The sequence below is a fragment of the Marmota monax genome, unplaced genomic scaffold (genome assembly GCF_021218885.2).
Source record: "Marmota monax isolate L192 unplaced genomic scaffold, Marmota_monax_Labrador192_F-V1.1 WCK01_AAM20220418_F8-fsc00052, whole genome shotgun sequence".
NCBI classification, from domain to species: domain Eukaryota; kingdom Metazoa; phylum Chordata; class Mammalia; order Rodentia; family Sciuridae; genus Marmota; species Marmota monax.
Window position 1 is genome coordinate 5,407,756 of NW_026693473.1, and position 12,702 is coordinate 5,420,457.

At 37.3% G+C, this 12,702-nt stretch overlaps 1 protein-coding gene across 21 annotated transcripts in view; it reads left to right on the plus strand.

Moving 5' to 3' along the window:
- The window catches only part of Kalrn (kalirin RhoGEF kinase), a 636,773-nt gene that overhangs the window by 316,060 nt on the left and 308,011 nt on the right, over nt 1-12,702 (plus strand). The window lies entirely within an intron of this gene.

Here is a 12,702-nt window from a genome sequence, read left to right on the forward strand (position 1 = left end):
ATTACCATCTGGTAGCATTTTATGTCTTCCTGAAGGACTTCATTTAACATTTATTGGTCATATAAATCTACAAATGAATAATTTGCTTTATATACCTGAAAAAAATCTTTATTTCTCTTTTGTTTTTGAAAAATATCTGTGCTAATCATAGACTCCTAGTTTGAGAGTTTTTCTTTCAGCACTTTAATGATGTTGTTCCTCTGTCTTTTGCTTGCACTGTTTCTGGTATGAAGTTTGTGGTCATCCTTGGTGAATATACCATATCTATTCTCCTCTGACTACTTTTAAGTTTTTCTTTTTCTTTTTTCTCTGCACTCAGTTTGATTTTTCGGTGTGTTGGTATAACTTTCTTGTGTTGAGGGTTTGTTGAGTTTCTCAGATCTGTGGATTTATAATTTTTGTTAAATCTGGAAATTTGGGGTCATTATTTCTTCGTGTTACCTTTTCCATTTCCATCTCCCTCCTCTACAGATTTCAGTTACATGGATATTAGCTGCTTAAAATTGTCTCACAACTCCCTGAGGCTTGAGTTTTAAAAATTCTTTTTTTCTCTTAGCATTTCAGATTAAATAGTTTCTACTACCATGTTCTCAATCTCAGTGGTCTTCTTCTGCAGTGTCTAATCTGCTGTTAACATGAGCCAGTATAATTTTCATTTCTAGAAGTATAAGTTTTTAAATATCTTCTATTTCTTTACACTACTTTTTGAACATATGAAATACATGTACAATGACCACTTAAAATCCTTATCTAGAGACTGGGGTTGTAGCTCATTGGTAGAGCACTTGCCTAGCATGTGTGAGGTACTGGGTTCAATCCTCAGCACCACATAAAAAAATAAACAAAATAAAGGTATTGTGTCCATCTACAACTAAAAAAGAAATTCTTTAAAAAAACTCCTTATCTACTATTTTTAATGTATGTATCAATTCTGGATCATTTTTCTTTTCATCATAGGTTATATTTTCTTTGTATTTCTGGTGTATTATTATTATTATATACCAAACATTATGAATTTGCCTTGTTATTTGCTGGATATTTGTTTATTTTTATAAATATTAAGCTTTCTGGGAACCAGTTAAGTGACTTGAGAAAAGTTTGATACTTTTAGGTCGTTTCTTTAAGACAAAATAGTGCTCAGTCTAGGGTTATTATTCCTGCTGTTTAGGCAAGACTCTTCTGAGTATTCCACCCATATCCCATAGAGGTTTCTCAGGCTAACTAGTGGACGGAGATACTATTTCTAGCCTTGTGTGCATGCCAGGTACTCTCATTTCTAATCCTTTCAGGTAGTTCTTTCTCTAGCATTAGGTAATTTCTTCACACACAGAAGGATCCTCTAAAGATATGTCCCAGAGAGGTAAGGAAGGGAGATGAAAGATTTTATTAATCAATGGTAGCATTGCAGTTAAATGTAAGGTTTTAGACATTGTCTTGATTGCTGCTGCTGCTCATTAATGTTAAGACCCAGAGACATCTCTGCCCTCCCAAGGCCTATGCTTCTGTGTCTCTTTTCCCTGCAGTGCACATGTTTCTTTTCTCCTTTCCCATGATTACCTGTTGGCTCCTGCCATGCGTGCCTTGAAACATAATCATTATGGCGGCGGGGGTGGGAGGGTCCTCCTGGTCCTCCTGCAGTTCTGCTCTCTGGCATACACTTCCTCTTTTGAATAATAAGAGTAATTTCTAGACCTTGTCCTTCCTCATCTCCAGAACACAGGGCCATGTTGCTAACTCCCTATCACCAAGGAAGCTGACTCTGGACTCCAGAGGTGTTTTTATTCACTGTCACTCCTACCACTTGCCTTTAAAAAGCCTCCCTCTGCTTTTTTTCTGATCCATCCCAAGAGTCTTAAATGATACCTCTGTTGTTGGAATTCCTATATTTGTAGGAAAATTATCCTTCAATGTCTTGTTTCTTCCCTGGGTAGAAAAAAAATGGGTCAAGGCTAAAATAGGAGATTGTAAGTTAGTTTTTTTAAAAAAATATTTTATTGGTTCTTTTAGTTATACATGACAGTATAATGTATTTTGACATATCATACATACATGGAGTATAACTTTCCCATTTTTGTGGTTGTATATGTTGTGGAGCTACACTCGTGCATTCATATTTGAACACAGGAAAATTGTGTCCAATTCATTCTACTATCTTTGGCATTCCCATTCCCTCTCCATTTGCTCCATTCCCCCATTCAATCCAGTGAACCTGCACTCCTCCACCTCATCTCACCCCCACATGTCTGAGTCAGCATCCGAATATCAGAGAAAACATTCAGCCTTTGGTTTTTGGGAATTGACTTATTTTACTTAGCATGATAGCTTCCAGTTCCATCCATTTACTCGCAAGTGGCATAATTTGATTCTTCTTTATGGCTCAGTAATATTACGTTGTGTATATGCCCAACAATTTCTTTGTGCATTCATCTATTGAAGGACACCAAGGTTGGTTTCGTAACTTAGCTATGTGAATTGAACTGCTATGAATATTGATGTGGCTGCGTCATTATAGTATGCTGATTTTAGATTCTTTGGGTATATGCTGAGGAGTGGCATAACTGGGTCAAACGGTGGTTCCAATTCCAAGTTTTCTGAAGAAACTCCATACTACGTTCCAGAGTGGTTGCACCAATTTTCAGTCTCACCATCAATGTATGAGTGAATGTTTTCCCCCACATCCTCATCAACATTTATTGCTACTTGTATTCTTGATGTGCTATTCTGACTGGAGTGAGATGAAATCTCACTGTGTTAATTTGCATTTCTCTAATCGCTAGTGATGTTGCACATTTTTTCATATATTTGTTGACAATTCATATTTCTTCTTCTGTGAAGTGTCTGTTTATTTCTTTGTCCATTTATTGATTGGGTTATTTGTGGTTTTGGTGTTAAGTTTTTTGAGTTCTTTATATATCATGGAGATTAGTGCTCTGAGGTGCAGGTGGCAAAGGGTTTCTCCCATTCTGTAGGCTCTCTCTTCATGTTCTTGATTGTTTCATTTGCTGTGAAGAACCTTTTTAGTTTGATACCATCCCATTTATTGATTCTTGATTTTACTTCTTGTGCTTTAGGAATCTTGTTGAGGAATTTGGTTCCTAAGCTGACATGATGGAGACTTGGTCCTACTTTTTCTTCTAGTAGGCACAGGTTCTCTGGTCTAATGCTTAGGTGCTTGATTCACTTTGACTTGAGTTTTGTGCAGGATGAGAGATAGGTATTCAATTTCATTCTGCTACATAGAGATTTCCAGTTTTCCCAGCACCATTTGTTGAAGAGGTTATCTTTTCTTCAATACATGTTTACAGTACCTTTGTCTAGAATAAAACAACTGAATTTAGGTGGATTTGTCTCTGTGTCTTCTATTCTGTACCACTGGTTTTCATGTCTGTTTTGGTGCCAATACCATGCTGTTTTTGTTACTATAGCTCTGTAGTATAATTTAAGGTCTGTACTGTGATGTCTTCTACTTCGCTTTTCTTACTGAGGATTGCTTTGGCTATTCTGGGTCTCTTATTTTTCCAAATTAATTCCATGTTGCTTTTTCTAGTTCTATGAAGAATGACATTGGGATTTTCATAGGAATTGCATTGAATCTGTACAACATTTTTGGTAATATGGTAATTTTGACAATATTAATTCTGGCTGTCCAAGAACATGGGAGAGCTTTCCATCTTCTAAGGTCTTCTTCAATTCCTTTCTTTAGTTTTCTGTAGTTTCATTGTAGAAGTCTTTCACCTCTTTTGTTGGATTGATTCCCAGATATTTTATTTTCTTTGAGACTATTGTGAATGGGATAGTTTTCTTAATTTCTCTTTCAGTTGATTCATAATGGATGTATAGGAACACAATTGTTTTGTGGGGCTAATTTTACATCCTGCTACATTGCTGAATTCATTTATGAGTTCTAGAATTTTTCTGGTGGAGTTTTTTGGGTCTTTTAAATATAGAATCATGTTGTCAGCAAACAGGGATAGTTTGAATTCTTATTTTCAAATTTAATTTCTTTAATTTCTTTCTTCTATTTAATTGCTCTGGGTAGTTTCCAGGACTATGTTGAATAGAAGTGAAAGAGGTCATTTTAGAGGGAATGCTTTCAATTTTTCTCCATTTAGAAGGATGTTGACCTTGGGTTTAGCATAGGTAGCTTTTACAATGTTGAGGTGTGTTCCTCCTATCCTAGTTTTTGAAACTAATGGATGCTGTATTTTGTCAAATGCTTTCTCTGCATCTATTGAGATACTCATGTGATTCTTGTCTTTAAGTCTATTGATGTGATCAATTACATTCATTTATTTCTGAATGTTGAACCAATCTTGCATCTCTGGGATGAACCCCATTTGATCATAGTGCACTATCTTTTTAATATGTTTTTGTATGCAATGTACCAGTATTTTATTAAGAAATTTTGCATCTTTGCTCATGGGGACATTGGTTTGAAGTTTTCTTTCCTTGATGTGTTTTTGTCTAATTTTGGTATTAAGGTAATACTAACTTCATAGAATGAGTTTGGAAGGGTTCCCTCCTCTTCTATTTCATGGAATAATTCGAGGAGGATTGGTATTAGTTCTTCTTTGAAGGTCTGCTAGAACTCAGCTGAGAATCCATCTGGTCCTGAGCTTTTCTTTCTTGGTAGGATTTCAGTGGTGTCTTCAGTTTCATTGCTTGACATTGATCTGTTTAAATTTTCTATGTCCTTTTGATTCAATTTGGGTAGGTTGTATGTCTCTAGAAATTTGTCAATGTTTTCAAGATTTTTTGTTTTATTAGAGTATAAATTTTCAAAATAGATTCTGATTATCCTCCGTATTTCAGTAGTGCCCATTATGATATTTCCTTTTTCATCACAAATTTTAGTCAATTGAGTTTTCTCTTTCGATGTTTTTAGCTTGGCTAAGGGTTTATAAATTTTATTGATCTTTTCAAAGAACCAAATTTTTCTTTTGTTGATTTTTTTAGATTGTTTCTTTTTGTTTCAATTTCATTGATTTCAGCTCTGATTTTAATTATTTCCTGTCTTCTGCTTTTGGTGTTGATTTGTTCTTCTGTTTTTCTGAGAGTAGGTTATTTATTTGTTGACTTTCTGTTCTTTTAATGAATGAGCTCAAGGAAAATGAAATTTCCTCTTAGCACTGCCTTCATAGTGTCCCAGAGATTTTGATATATTGTATCATTATTCTCATTTACCTCTAAATATTTGTATTCCATCCCTGATTTCTTCTGCTATCAATGCATCATTTAATAGTGTATGATTTAGTCTCCAGGTATTAGAGTAGCTTCTATTTCTTATTTTATCATTGATTTCTAATTTCATTCCTTTTTGATCTTATAGAATGCAAGGTTTTATCTATATTTTTTCACATTTGCTAAGAGTTGCTTTGTGGCCTAAGATACGGTATATTTTAGGGAAGGATCCATGTGCTGCTGAGAAGAAAGCTTATTCAGTCATTGATGGTTGAAATATGCCATATATGTCTGTTAAGTCTAGATTATTACTGTTTTTTGGTTCAATAGCTTCTTTCTTTAGTTTTTGTTTGGAGGATCTATCTAGTGGTGACAGAGGTATGTTAAAGTCACCCAGTATTTTTGTGTTGTAGTCTATTTGCTTCTTGAAATTGTGAAGGGTTTATTTGATGTACATAGATGCTCTGTGTTGTGGGGCATAAATATTCACGATTGTTAAGTCTTGTTGATACATCATTCCATTAAGTAGTATGAAAGGTCCTTCTTTGTCCCTTCTGATTAACTTTGGCTTGAAGTCCACTTAATCTGAATATGAGGCTAGAAACTCCTGCTTGTTTATGAGATCCAAGTGAATGATATGTTTTTTCCTATTCTTTTACCTTCAGTCTGTGGATGTCTTTGCCTATAAGGCAAGTCTCTTGGGGACAACACATTGTTTGCTCTTGTTTTTTAATCCAATCTGCCAGTCTGTGTCTTTGGATTGATTATCATTATCTCATCATTGAGATAATGATTTTTATTCCCTGTAATTTTTATTTATTTCTGTTTTTTAATTTGAATTTGTTTCCTCATTGAGTCACTGTTCCTTTAGTGTAGTTCCTTTCATTTTTGGTTTACTTTTATTTTCCATTTCTTATTCATGAAATATCTTATTGAGTATGTTTTGTATACAGGGTTTCTAGTTGTGAATTCTTTCAACTTTTGTTTAACAAGCTTCATCAGTGAAGCTTAATTTTGCTGGGTATAATATAATGGCTGACATCCATTTTCTTTCAAGGCTTGGGATATATTATTCTAAGACCTCCTAGCTTTTAAGGTCTGGGTCAAGAGATCAGCTGAGATCTATATGGGTTTCCCTCTATTGTTATTTTTCTCTGGCAGTCTTTAAAATTTTATCCTTATTCTGTAAAATTTTATCCTTATTCTGCATTTTCATAATAATATGCATTGGTGTGGGTTTGTTATAATTTTGTGTATTTGGGGTCCTATAAGCCTCCTGCATTTGATTTTCCATTTTATCCTTTATATTTGGAAAATTTTCTGATATTATTTTATTGAAAAGATTGTTTATTCCTTTAGTTTAGTTTATATCTCCAAGCCTTCATCTATCCTGATAAATCTAAAATTTGTTTTGTTTTGTTTTTAGGTTATCCCATTTCTCTTGGAAGTTCTGCTCATGATCTCTTAACATCTTTTCTCCATGGTTAACTTTGTTTTCAAGATTATGTTTTTTTATCTTCATTGCTTGAAACTCTGCCTTCCAAGTGATTTAGTCTGTTGGAGATGCTTTCAATTGAATTTTTAATTTGGTTTATTGATTCCTTCATTTTGAGGATTTCTGCCTATTTTTTCCCAGAAACTCTCTTTATTGAAGTGATCTTTCACTACCTATATTTTCTCTCTGATTTCCCTCCTTATACCATCCTTTACTTCACAGATCAGCTTAACTATGTACATTCTAAAATCCTTCTCTGACATTTCTTCCACTGTGGTATCAATGGATTCTTTTATTGGGGTACTTTGGTTTGTTTGGGGTGATTTGTGCCCTTGCTTTTTCATGTTATTTGTGTGTCTACCCATCTATCAGTATGGATCTGAGGCAATAGAGTTTCTATCCTGTTGACTTAGAATGACCGTGAAGGTTTCCAGTACTTAGAGTATTCACTTTTTAGAGGGTAACAAATAACAACAACAACCAATGCAAACAATACACAGCATTAAACCAAATAGTTCTTACTATGACATCTACAATGTTAATTATAACAATTAACAGAAATAATATGATCAGTTATTGCCTATAATAAAAAACAGCAAGTTTGCAAAAGAGTACAATTTCAAATGATGGACAGGAGAGAACAGAAGTGATATAGAACGTGATGGTTATGAGGGAGTAGGAGAGCAGATAGAAATAAAAAACTAAAGGAAGAGTGAAAGAGAAAACAATAGAGATTGGCTATTAGCAGAAGAAAGGAGAGAAAGGATCAGGGGAAACAAGTAAGAGGAAAAAATATATGTAAAATAAAAATTTTTTCAAAGTTAAAAATAAAAATAAAAGAATACAAAACTAAAATATATTAATCAAACATCCCAGTCCTCAAAAAACTTATCCATGAAAAATAACTGGCTTTAAAAATGCTAGAAATGAAAAAAATATGTATATGTATAAATGTCCATGTGTCATTAAAGTTGCAATTAAACAGAGGAAAGAAAAAAAAGGAGAAAAAAACTCTATGAAAAGTTAAATAATCCTTTCTGTTGGAGTTCAAAAGATTCTCAGCTTCTCCTCTTAGGTGTTTTAGGTGGGGTATTCTGGAGTGTGAAGCTCCACCCTTCGGATTGCTGGTTAAAAGAGGTAATCTTTTTTTATGATTTTTTTTTAATTTCTTATATACCTCACAATAGAGGAATGCATTGCATTCATAATTTTTTTGCATTACAATTCTTAATACAACTTTATACCACAATTTATCAAATCTCTGTTTGGTGTACAAATTCACATCTTCATACGTGAAATCTTATAGGCAGAATTCCTGGAGACAGGGTTGAGGCTTAGGTGGGTTCCAGACTCTGCTGAATGCCCCTTGGTCTGGAGATTTTAAATCAGTACACCTCCAGGGCCCAGTAATTGCCAGTCATGCTGGAAGACTGTACCCCAGTGATCTCCCTTGGGTTCCATTCCTGGAGGAGCCAATTCTTAGTCCCCTACATCATCTTCGGCCCCTACATTTCCTGGTCTTGGGTTCAGTCTCCAAACTCAATCTCTCCCATCCCTACCCTTCTGAATTCCCAGCCAGATGCATCTCGCCCAGCTGTTCCTGGAGGGGGACGCTAGAGCTAGTAGGTTTCCATGAGCAGTTGCCCCCTGTGTAAACCTCTCTCCACATTTGATTTTCTTCTTGTCACTTAAGTACATTCTCTGTTGTGCAGTATGTGTTTACTGGGCCTGTATTTTGGGCCAAACTTGGGTTTGCCAGGAATTGGCTCCCTCAGAAGCCAGCCCCTGCACTGAGGCTGCAAAAGGATTCCTTCCTTTTCCTTTGCATGCAACAGGGAGAGATGGTGGCTTCTTTCCTGCACAAGGATAATTTCCAATGCACCTTTCAATTTAGTCAGGCAGTGACCTTGGTCTCTAAATGCTTTGTACCCAGACATGCCTCATGCCTCCTAAAAATGTGGGTTTTTTTAATTTCCTTACCCTTCCACTTTGCTCACGGAGGGGGACCACTCTGGCTGGTGCTTCTTTCCTTATCAAGGCAGTGGCTGTACCATTGGGGAGTTCTTCCTTATTTTATTATATCCAACCTCCTGAATCCCCAATCTGCTTAGAATGTCCATTTTTAAATTCCAGTAAAGATCCCCTCCCCCGTTATTTTGTGTTCTCCCACCTTGCTGAGAGGCTGCCTGTCTGCTTTCTTGGTTTCATGCTGTGGAACAGCCAGGAAAGTGACTTCCTCTATTCCATCATCTTGAAAAACCCTATAAGTTAGTTGTACAGCATTTTACCTGCTTGACACTGGGATAGAGGAGCGGGGTTAAGAGGGAATAACGAGCACTACAGCCATCTGTGTGGCCAAATCTCTGACTCAGGAGCTCTGGCCACTGTAAGTCCTGTCTAAAAGCTCTAATAGTGGAGGGATCAAAATCTCAGCACTCATAACCCCTTTTTGGTATATCAGTTGGGACATATCAATAAGGGATCAAGTCCAAGGCATGGCTAAAAGACTAGGAAAACAATAAATGCCCAGGAACAAAACTCAGAGTAAGGTCAACTCTAGCTCTGGGGCAATAGCCATTGTTGATTTGGTCAGAAGGTGAACAAGCATAGGTTTGTTGTGATCTTTGCCCCAACCTGGGAACAATGATAGGGATCACTATATATTTTTGATAACAAAAAGAGATAGGATAAACAAAATGGAATGATTAATGGAAAATGAATTCTAGCATGTAAGGTCTTGTACCAGGTAATTAATGAAGACAAAGGGTCAAATGTTAGGCGTGGTGGGAATTGGTGTATTATTAATTTATTAATTTGTTCGCTAAATATTTCTGAAGCAGTTGTTTGGTGCTAAACACTAAGGAAGAGATGAAAGACATTATCCATCCCTAAACAGATGAGAGAAGCAAACGTTTGCATTATAATATGGCAGATACCATGGTGGAAGGCAGTACAGGTCACTCTGGGAGACCAGAGGAGGGCACTTAAGCCAACCTTGGGAAAGAAGGTGGACATGAAGGTGCACTTCCTAAAGGAAACGATGCTCAGGCTGGATCTTAAAGGTAAATGAGAGTTGGTTAAGTAGGAAAATGAGGAGAAGGGCATTCCAAGCAAAAGGAAGTGTGTTCAGAGATACACAGGCAGGCATCAGGGCATGCACTTCTACAAAAGCCAGCTGTTTACTTCCTAGGCTGTTTGTAGGGGTGATGGGAATCGAAGTTGAAGGGGAAATTAGATATCAGATGGAGAAGAGCCCTCAATGCCATGCTGAGGCATTTTACTCCAAGGGTGTAGAAGCCACAGAATGGTTTAAGTAGGCATGAGATGTGCCTGGATCTGGATTTAGAAGTTCTTTCTGGTAGTAATAGGGAGAAGAGCTGAGCAAAGGTAGAGCAGGGAGCCTGACTTTTAATGCAGACTACCCTGTAGCCCTCCCATCTGTCTGTATTGTCCTTTTTTTCTCTATAAAATCTGTCATACACTCTTCCCTGTCTTACTCAATTTGAGTTCTCTGTTTTTAGTCAGGTTGATTCAACTTACCTGAACATAACATGTTCATTCCCACCTCTGATCTTGTTCATTCAATGAACGTTTTACAGCCACAGTACCCAGGCGTGGGAGAACCAGAGACAAATAAAACATGGAACCCTCCTTTAAGGAGCTTATAGACTATGAGGAAGACAACATGGAGACCCATGATTCCCGTGGCCTGGGACAGTGGCTGTGGTGTGGAATGAACATAGAGCACCCTAGACACAAAGAGAAGAGAATCCTGTCTATGAGAAACCTTCCTCCTCTTCCTCCTCCTGCTCACAAAATGCTCCCCATCTTCAGGCCTCTGCCTGCACTCTGGCAGAGTATAATGGTTTGGAGCTTGAGCTCTATAGCCAGACAACAGGTTAATCCTAATTCTCCCATTTTAGAGTTATGTGACTTTTACCAGAAATTCTTGTGCCTCGGTTTCTTCTCCTGTAAAATGGGTCTGATGGCTACACCAGTTTCATGGGGTTATGGTGAGGATTAAAGGAAATAGTATGCATAAAAGGCTTGAAGATGGTTTGGGGCATGTGAAAAAATATTCAATAATTATTGACTATCAAAAACTGTTTTTAGTTTTTACTCATTTTCTGTCCAGCCCCAATGTCATGTGAAGAAACTTTAACCACTAATGATCCCTTACTATTTGCTTGCCCCTTCTGATGTGTTGTCATGTGTCTGAGGAATTATCTTCTTTTACGGCAGAATACAATTCATATACATCTGTACTCCTGAGATAAGTACGGCACTGGGTGTGAATTAAGATGGACAGCAACTCAGGGGATTTCTGGGACACTTTTTGTGTTAAAACTAGGAATGTCCTAGGCCTTTTATGCAGTGAGCACTTGGTTTTACTTTTTTTTTTAATGGTCCTAAACCTAACTTGTAAGAAAGCTTACTTTCTAAGCTTTGCCACAAATTTGTGTTTATTGTTTAGAAAATATTAAGTTGTGATCCCAAAAAAGGGGATTCATGGGATTTCCTAGGACTTAGGTAGAAGATTTGAGGGCTTTATGAACTTTATGAAACACAATCTCTCTCGTGAATATAAAGGTCTATTTACTAGAAATTGATTCCAATCCTATAAGAGCCTTTTGTAACTTGGCCCACTGCCCCCAAAGCCTCCCCTGTCTGTCACTGCCCATCTCACACTGCGTTTCCCTCATAACTCTGAATCAGACTTCCTTAATTTGTTTTCCAGAATTGCCATTCTTTAACTCAGTGGGGTTTAACCCCACCCCCACCCTTCTCAGCTTCCTTCCACGTAGCAGCTCCAGTTAAACATGAATTTTCCAGTTGGGGCCATATGATTTTTCCTCCTTTCAGCTCTATCTTACCAGAACTGGGATAGCATTTACCCTGGGCAATTGCTTTCAGTAAGCATTCCTTAAGGATCCCCTGGGCCTCCCTGGGAATTCTTAAAAGCCAAGATGAATATTTGCTGACGGCCTCCCTAGCTTCATGATCCGTGTAAGACCAACAGAGAGTCTGGGTCATCAGCCTCCCAACGGCTCAACCCCAGCGTATTAGTTCCCGACAGCTGCCATGTCAAAGCACCACACACTGCCTGACAACAGAAATTTGTCTTCTCATAGTTTTGGAGGGTAGAAGTCCAAGCTCAGTGTATGAGCAGGATTGGTTCTTAAGAGCCTGAGAGAGAAATCTTCCTTTCTCTTCCACAGCCAATGGCCTTCCTTGATTTGTAGCTACAACCACTAATCTCTGCCTTTGTCTTCACATGGTGTTCTCCCTACATGCCTCTGTCTTCATGTGATGCTCTTTTTCTCTCCATCTACCTCAAATGGGGATAGACTCAGGGCCTTACACATGCTAGGCAAGTGCTCTATCACTGAGTCACAGCCTAGCCCTTTTAATCTCATTTTGAGACAGGGTCTTGCTAAGTTGTCCAAGGTGACATGTTGTTTTGGTCTTAGGGTTTTTGTTTGTTTTTTTTTAAGTAAGGAAACTAGTCACATTGGATTAAGGGCCCATCTTCCTCTAGTATGGTTTGATTTTAATGTAACTAATTACATCTGAAATGATCCTGTTTTCCAATAAGGCCACATTCTGAGATATTGAGGATCAGGAGTTTAACATGGATTTTGGGGAAACACAATCCAGTCTTGAACACCCAGATCTTCAGGGGAATCCTGTAAAATTCCATGAAGACATGGAAGTCTTACATGGTTTATGAGTATCATAAACCCATTTCCGTTCTCCACTCACTGTGTGTTTGAGACTGACAGTTTCTGCTTCCGGATCCACAGTAAACACCACTACAGAACACTATGCTGGCTTGAAAGACTTTCAGAAATATATGTACACCTGAATCATTGGGATGACATCCGGATATGTCGGGCCTTTTCTTAAAAAACTGCTGAGGAAAAGTGTATTCATGGCCTATAATGTAATAACTGTTATAAAGTCAATGACTCCCATCCTGGTGAATAATAATTATAAGTTGGGTGCATTTTGAAATACTCTGGGGG